Below are 7,968 nucleotides of genomic sequence, written 5' to 3'. Positions count from 1 at the left end.
TTAAATATATTATATTATACTAGGTGCCCAGGGCAACAAAATTTGTGCACTGGTAGGGGGTCCCTCAACCAGCCTGTCTCCTCTCACATACTGGGAGCCCTTGGGGAGTGGGCCTAAGCTGCAGTCTGTCCTCCCTTTGTGGAGGGCAACTTGGCTGATCAGGGGAAGGCACCAGCCCCATCACCCCACTGCTACAACCACTGCCAGTCACTGCAGCAACCAAGGTGTTTTCATCAACAGACTCCAGCTCCTTCACCATGAAAAACTAACAACTTTCTTTAGGCATTTTCAAGATGTGTCTTTCATAGGATATGACATTTCTTTATTATTATTTTTTTTATCTTCACCTGAGGATATGTTTCCATTGATTTTTAGAGAACATGGAAGAGAAAGGGAAAGACAGAGAGAAACATCAAAGTGAGAGGAACACTTTGATTGGTTGCCTCCTGCATGAGCCCTGACCTGGGCCCTGGCCAGGGAGGAGCCTACAACCTACCCTTTAGGTACATACCCTTGGTCAGAATTGAACCCAGACCCTGCGGTCGGCAGGCTGAGGCTCTATCCACTGAGCAAAACCGGCTAGGGCAGGACATGACATTTCTTAGCCCTCCAGCAGCGGACCTTTATTTTTTTCACCAGGAGAGTGGTGGAAAAACCCTAGATCACCTTCTTGAATTCTTATTACCTAAGTTACTAAGAATATTACCAGTGGCATACAGGGAGCTTAGCCAATGAGCGGTCAGAAAAGGTGTTTCCTCTGTAGTTCTCACCGATCTCTGGCTTGGCCCTGGCCCAGGCCTAAAGTCTTGGGTCCTGGGCAGGGGACCCCCAGCTCCCTCCCATCCACCCTGCCCAGGCCTAAGGCCTCTGGCCGAGGCTTTAGGTCTGGGCAGGGGACCCCCAGCTCTCTCCGATTGCCAGCTCCACCCCTGCCCAGCTCTCTTCAATCACTGGCTCTGCACCTGCCCAGGCCTAACGCCTTTGGCTGGGGCTTTAGGCCTTGGCAGGGGACTCCCAGCTCCCTCCTACTGCGGGCTCTGTCCCTGCCCTGGCCTAACACCTCTGACCGAGGCTTTAGGCCTGGGCAGGGGCCCCCTCTGCTCTGATCGCAGGCTCAGGTCCTGCCCAGGAGCCCCCTGTCTCAGGCCCTTCCTAGGCTGCTCAGGGCCCACACGGGGCCTACCTCAGAGTTACTTGGGTGTCCAATGATGTTCCTGGGACCCAGGCCGCTGGGCGCCTACGTATGCCAATTAACTGCCATCTTTGTTGGGTTAATTTGCATACTCTCCTGATTGGCTGGTGAGCATAGTGGAGGGACAGTCAATTTACATGTTTGTCTATTATTAGGTAAGATTATATGCCTGCAAATTCCTGAAAAGTAAAGGCTTTTGTTCAGCATATTTATATTTCTTATAATACCTAGCTCAGTGCTGGGTAGTAGGTACTCACTAGAACAGTAGGTACTCCATACTTGTTTGATGAATGGATGAGTGAATGAGGGTAAGCTCATCACTGATTGCCTGCCTTTGTACAGAAGAATGACCAGTTTCTGTTAAGCTGTGCACACTCTCAAGTTACTCTCCTGCATTCTACTTCTCATGTAAGTACTGTTATTAAACTTCTAAATACTTAACAGAAAGCTGTTTTTTGGCAGTGAACAAACTCCTTTTGTCTTCTATCCCGTGAATATCCTAACCACTTTGTCACTTTGATCTAGGGGGCATTTCATCCTCAGAAATGCAAAGGAGTTGGCCCCTGCACAAAATGTGTCCCATTTCCTATTGCCATGAAATGCACTGCTCTTGAGCCTTTGCCCGCCCCCTTTCATGAGAATGCGTAAGCCACTAAATTGCAGTTACTGGCTGAGGCCATGGCCATCAAAAAATCGTGAATGCCATGTAGATTGGAGGCTTGCTCTACTAAAGAGTCCACAATGGCTTTACTGTAACTGGGTTAACCAGAATTTGGCAAACAGCTATCCAAGGAGGCTGATACAAACCCCCTGCCCCCTTCCAGGATGCTGGCCTGATCTTCTTGTATTTGTGCAACTGGCCCATCCAGAGACTCGCTGGAAGTGGGAGGAGGGGCCTGGTGAGGGCTAATCTCTCTGGGTCAGGTTGTCCTTTCTCAGCTCTCTTTTCACACAGCTCCTCTTCCTGCAAAGCGAAGTAGGTTAGAGGATAGCTTGTTTTCTTTTGCTATTTGAAATACAGCATTTAGGGTCATGCTCTGAATAATTTGTGCTTGTTAGAAATGACTGTTGTCCTCTCGAAGCAATAACAAAGAACTACATTTAAATTAAATTCAGCCAAGCAAGAGCCACTCCACAAAATCAATGGAGCTAGGCATTTTTCAAAGAGTTATTTGGATTTTTTTCTCTCTGTAATATTCTAGGACATAATTCAGCAAAGCTATCCCAGAATCTAAAAAGCGCTGGACTATAGTTCATACTGCTTTAAAAGTATTGGTTAATATTAGGGATGGGCATGACAAGGTAAGGTAAAATATTAGATGCAATCATCTTTAATACCACTTCTTTTTATATTTGGCAAACTTTATTCTTCCTCCATTTCCTAGTTTAAAATTTCAAGTATGGATTTTTGAAAGATAGCTTTATTTGATTATTAAATCTGTAGAACTTCAAGATACTAGAGCCATGTCAAATATAGTTTTTAAAAGTTTGTTTGCATAAATGTATTCTTATCTATATACACAGCTGTGGTCTTCTTAACAAATGTGTAGCGATGAGCCACATAGTATCTGGGTAGAGGACTTATTATGTCAAAATGCAGAAACATACCTGTTTCTTTTTTTAAAAATATATTTTATTGATTTATTACAGAGAGGAAGGGAGAGGGACAGAGAGTTAGAAACATCGATGAGAGAGATCGATCAGCTGCCTCCTGCACACCTCCCACTGGGGATATGCCCGCAACCAAGGTACATGCCCTTGACCGGAATCGAACCCGGGACCCTTGAGTCCGCAAGCCAACGCTCTATCCACTGAGCCAAACCGGTTTGGCAATACCTGTTTCTTTTAAGACTATGTTTTTTAGAGCAGTTTTAGGTTCACAGCAAAATTGAGAGGAAAGTAGAGACTTCTCATATACCCTTGCCTCCCACCTCACAGCCTCCTTTAATATTGACATTTCCCACCTGGGACACATATCTATTTAAAAAAATATTCTCTCTTCACAGTGTCTGTATTAAAACCCACTTCAGTACTCAAAGAATTCAGTCTTTGCTTGAATGCATCAAAGCAGTCTCACTTTCTAAGTTCTTTCAGACCAAAAACTCTCCATTCTTTTCTCATATGAGATATAGAAATATCTGGGGCTACTAAACTTTTAAAGTCAAGAAAGGACATTCCATCCATTATTTTAATAATTTGTCTCACAGTTGCTCTGTCCCAATTAGGGACTAATCCTGTCCAATACACCTAATAAGCAGGTTAATTATTAACACACTAAAAACTTCAACTCTCATATACATGTCACCTTGTCAGCATGATAGACAGCAATGTTGTCATATCATTGTAGATGAATGCGCTTCTTTGCTTTGATTCCTGCTTTCAAAACCAAGAGGAGATCCTTAATTTTGGTCAGTATGGCTACTCTGGACAAAGCCATTCTGCCTGGTTTTTGCCTTACCCAGGGCATGGAATCTTTTTTATGCTGGATGTTCGTATTGCAGAGTTCTTCCTGTGTGACTTTTATACTGATGTCACATAAACCCAAAATATGTCTATTCCTTAGATATTCACTTTATGGCCACAAGGGAAATACATCTTATATTCTATCAAATTATCTCCTTTTTTCTTACTTATTTCCTTGTGTCTCCCTCATATCCTCTCCTAGCACATGCCTCCTCTGGTGACTCTGACCTTGTGGAGCCTTGCTCTAAAACAAGGGCGATGTCTATAGTATGTGTACATTACTTCCTCAGACTCCAAAGCACATGTGATGAAAAGACCCATTTTCATGACTGAAGAAGATGATATGTTATGATTTCCTCCTAGTTCAAACATAAAATTCTTCTTGAATCCTTTCTCTCTGCCAAGGTCAGTTACCATCTACCAACTCCAGCTCTACTTCTGGGGATCCCTTCGTCTTTGCTAAAGTATCTATTACTAATTATTATCACTCTAATAACAGCATTATTAGATTCAGCAAAGTTAACTTCTGGAAGCTCCCCACCTCACAAATATAGCCTTCCTGAACCCATCGAAATTCTGATGACTCAGTTGGGGAACCATTTCACAAAGGTGATTCTGAACTGGTTACATTGACAAACTCTGGTCCAGTTAGCCTTCTGGTTTCTCTCTATTCTTTCTGGAGCAATATTATATTTGTTACTCAAGTATGAATTAAGGGACACTTCTTGTGGCTATGCCTGCAAAATTGTGAAGGGGGAGGGGAGAGTGGATGTGAAAGACAAATGTCTTATTTTTTGAAAAACATTTGGATTTTGAAGAAATTTCCCATCTTACCATTTTTCAGAAGATGAACAAATTGTTCTTTTTTTAATGAAAAGACACAATCACCAACTAGTTTATTCTAGACTCATGTTTAGATATCTGTCCCAATCCTCCACCCCTTTTTTTAAAAAAATATGTCTTGCTGATTTTATGGAGAGAGGACAGGAGAGGTAGAGATAGAAACATCGATGAGAGAGAATCATGGATTGGCTTCCTTCTGCTTCGGATCGAGCCCACAGCCCCGGGGCCTGTGCTCTGACTAAAAATCAAACCCAGTGACCTCTTGGTGCATGGGAGGGCACACAACCAACTTAGCCACACCAGCTGGGCTCCTCCACCCTTTGAATATTTTATCCACATCAAGCATGGCCAGGGAAGTTGTGGTCTATGGACCCATGTGCATGCCATTTGTTGCCAAAATACCTTGACCCTAACTTCAAAGAACCTGTCTTCAACCTGTAGTATGTGTACATTACTTATGTTATGGCTGGGGCCACTGCTATTGAGTTATTACTGTGATATTTGTTTTTAACACCCAGAATTTAGAAATTACCTCTCTTCTGAGTACTACACAATTTATTGAATGAACTATTTTTGCATGTTCATATGTTCAAATTTAATTCAATAAAACAATTAAAATATAGCCATTACTTCTATAGTGGAATCACCATTTACTTAGATAATGCTAAATTTATAGGGTAGAATGTTATAAATTCTGCTAAAGATTCAGTAACTGAGCTTATGTAGGGAATTCTTGAGTTTGGAATGGTAATCCCATTTGGGTTTCTGCCTGTGCCTGTAAGTGTGGGTTACATGTGAAAAGGAAATTTTGAGCTCAGGAGACAGCCCAATAGCCAGGAGGGTTAGGCATCAAGAAAACAGACTTAGCTCCAAAGTCCCACCCTCTTGATCTGCCCACCCAGGTGTATGGACGGGTGGGCAGGGAGTTGTATTTTAGAACTGTTCTAAATAGATGGGGAAGACATCCAGGCAAGCAGGGAAACGTGCTTTTTTGTAGAACTTGACAATTCGGCTGCCAGTCAGTATCAAAGTGGTCCAGCAAGGCAGGATCTTGGCAGTCGTCAAAGGGCTGGTAGGAACTTAGTCAGCACTATTCCAGCCTTGAATGGGCTGAAAAAATTAAGGAAGGAAGAATACAATATTTAAAAGTACTGCCTGGAGAATATGAGTGTCCTTATCCTTTGCTTTGGCTCCTTCTGAGCTCTAGACCAACAGCAAGCTAGTGTCTTCACTGAATAAATTTAAGACCCTTTTCCCAAACAAGGTTTTTGGTAAGATTCATAAATTGTGCAAAAATGAGATTCAGCATTTTCTGTACTTGTACTAAAAGCATTCAATTTCTTTTGTTATGCTTTGATTTGGAAATTATATTCTGCTGATTTTCCTCACAACTTCTATGAAGTCAACACTATTACATCATGAAGGTTTCTAATGTAAATAGGTCCATTGCATTGGATCTTATAAAATGAATGATCTTCACTGATGAGTTTTGCCTTTTGTATATTGCTAGACTTTTTATTAATTTTCAGTTAAAGACACGAAATTAAAACTTACTACAGTGCATCTGAGCCCTTTTATATTTCAATTAATAAAACAAACAAAACCTCAGAAAAGAATATGACAGTTTCCCTTCTCACTCTTCCCCTGTCACACAGTCATTTTATTTACTTGGTAGTCATGGGTGCTTCATGAAAAATTGACTATATTGTGAATAAAACTAGAACTTTACTTAGTGCCCTACAGCCCAACACTCTCTGGATCATTGAGAGCTTGGCCTCAATAGGATTCCACCTGAAAACAAAATAATTGCTTTGGAGTAATTTTCTTCATAAGGCAATAGTTGTTTTAGATATGACACTGCAAGCATGGACAATCAAAAAATAAATGAATTAGACCTCTTCAAAATTAAAAGCTTTGGTGCATCAAATGACATTATCAAGAAAGTGAAGAGGTGACCTACAGAATGGGAGACAATGTTTGCAGATCACATATCTGATAAGGGTCTAGTATCCAGAATATATATGAAATAACTATTATAACCCAATAATAAACTGATAAATAACTTAATCAAATATGGGGAAAGGATTTGAATAGATGTTTCTCCAAAGAAGATATGGAAATGGCTAATAAGCACATGAAAAGGTGCTCAACATCATTCACCATCAGGGAAATGCAAATCAAAACCATATGAGATACTACTTTATACTCATTAGGATCTTTATTATAAAAGAGAAATAATAAGAAATATTGGTGTGGCACTGGACAGTGTGTCTCAGTTTGTTGGAGTGTTGTCCCGTGCACTAGAAGGCAACTGGTTCAATTTCTGTTCAGGGCACATACCCAGGTTGCAGGTTGGAACACCAGTTGGGGTGCATGCAGGAGGCAACTGATAAATGTTTCTCTCTTACATCAATGTTTCTCTCTCTCTCTCTCTCGTCTTCATCTCTCTAAAATCAATTTTTTTAAAGAAAATATTGGTGAGGATGTAGAACAAATGGAATTCTCATGCATTGCTGGTGATAATGTAAATGGTAGAGACACTTCGAGAAATAGTTTGGCAGTTCCTCATAAGGTTAAACAGAGTTGTTACATTATCCAGTGATTTCAATCTTAGGTATATATTCTAGAGAATAGAAAACATATGTTTGCAAAGATACTTGTACAAGAATATTCATAGCAGGACTATTTGTAGCAATAAAAAAAAATGGAAATAAGCCAAATGCCCAACCAATAAATGGATAAAAAAGTGACATATCTATGAAATATTATTAAGCTGTAAAAAAGGAATGAAGTACTGATTCATGCTACAATATGAATTGATCTTGAAAACATTATGGAAATCCATAAATATAGAAAGTAGATTGCTGGTTTCCAGGGACTTTGGGGAGGGGGGAATAAGAGTGACTGCTAATGGGTATGGGGTTTCTTTTGTGGTGATAACAATGTTCTGGAATTAGACAGTGGTGATAATTGTATAACTTTAGTAACCATAATAAATATCTATGAGTTGTATATTTTCAAATGTCAATTTTATGGTATGTGAGTTATTTCTAAATGTGTTGAAGTAGCTTGATTCCATCCTCCAATAACTATTCATCTTAGTTATTTTTTCCTTTGCCTACCTTTTCGTAAAGTAAGATTCTGTAGTGGTAAACTGAAGTTGTAGATGAACAAAATGTTAAAAGGCAACAATTATTTTGGTTTTATAATTTTTAATATAACCTTTTTAGTTCAGAGCACTTTTAGATTTATAGAACAGTTTCAGATAACACAGAAAAACCCTGTATATCTTTCACCCAGTTTCTCCTAATGTCAGCATCTTACAAAGCCACAGGACCAAGACTAAAAACTAATTAACATTGACATTAAACAAACTTTGACTTTATTCAGAATTTATCAGTTTTTATACTAATGTCCTTTTCCTGTAATAGGGTCCGGTTCAGGGTACTAGTCTGCTTTTCCTTGTCCCA

The sequence above is a fragment of the Myotis davidii genome, unplaced genomic scaffold (genome assembly GCF_000327345.1).
Source record: "Myotis davidii unplaced genomic scaffold, ASM32734v1 scaffold309, whole genome shotgun sequence".
Taxonomy (NCBI): Eukaryota; Metazoa; Chordata; class Mammalia; order Chiroptera; family Vespertilionidae; genus Myotis; species Myotis davidii.
The sequence above is the reverse complement of the archived record's forward strand: the minus strand, read 5'-3'. Positions refer to the sequence as shown.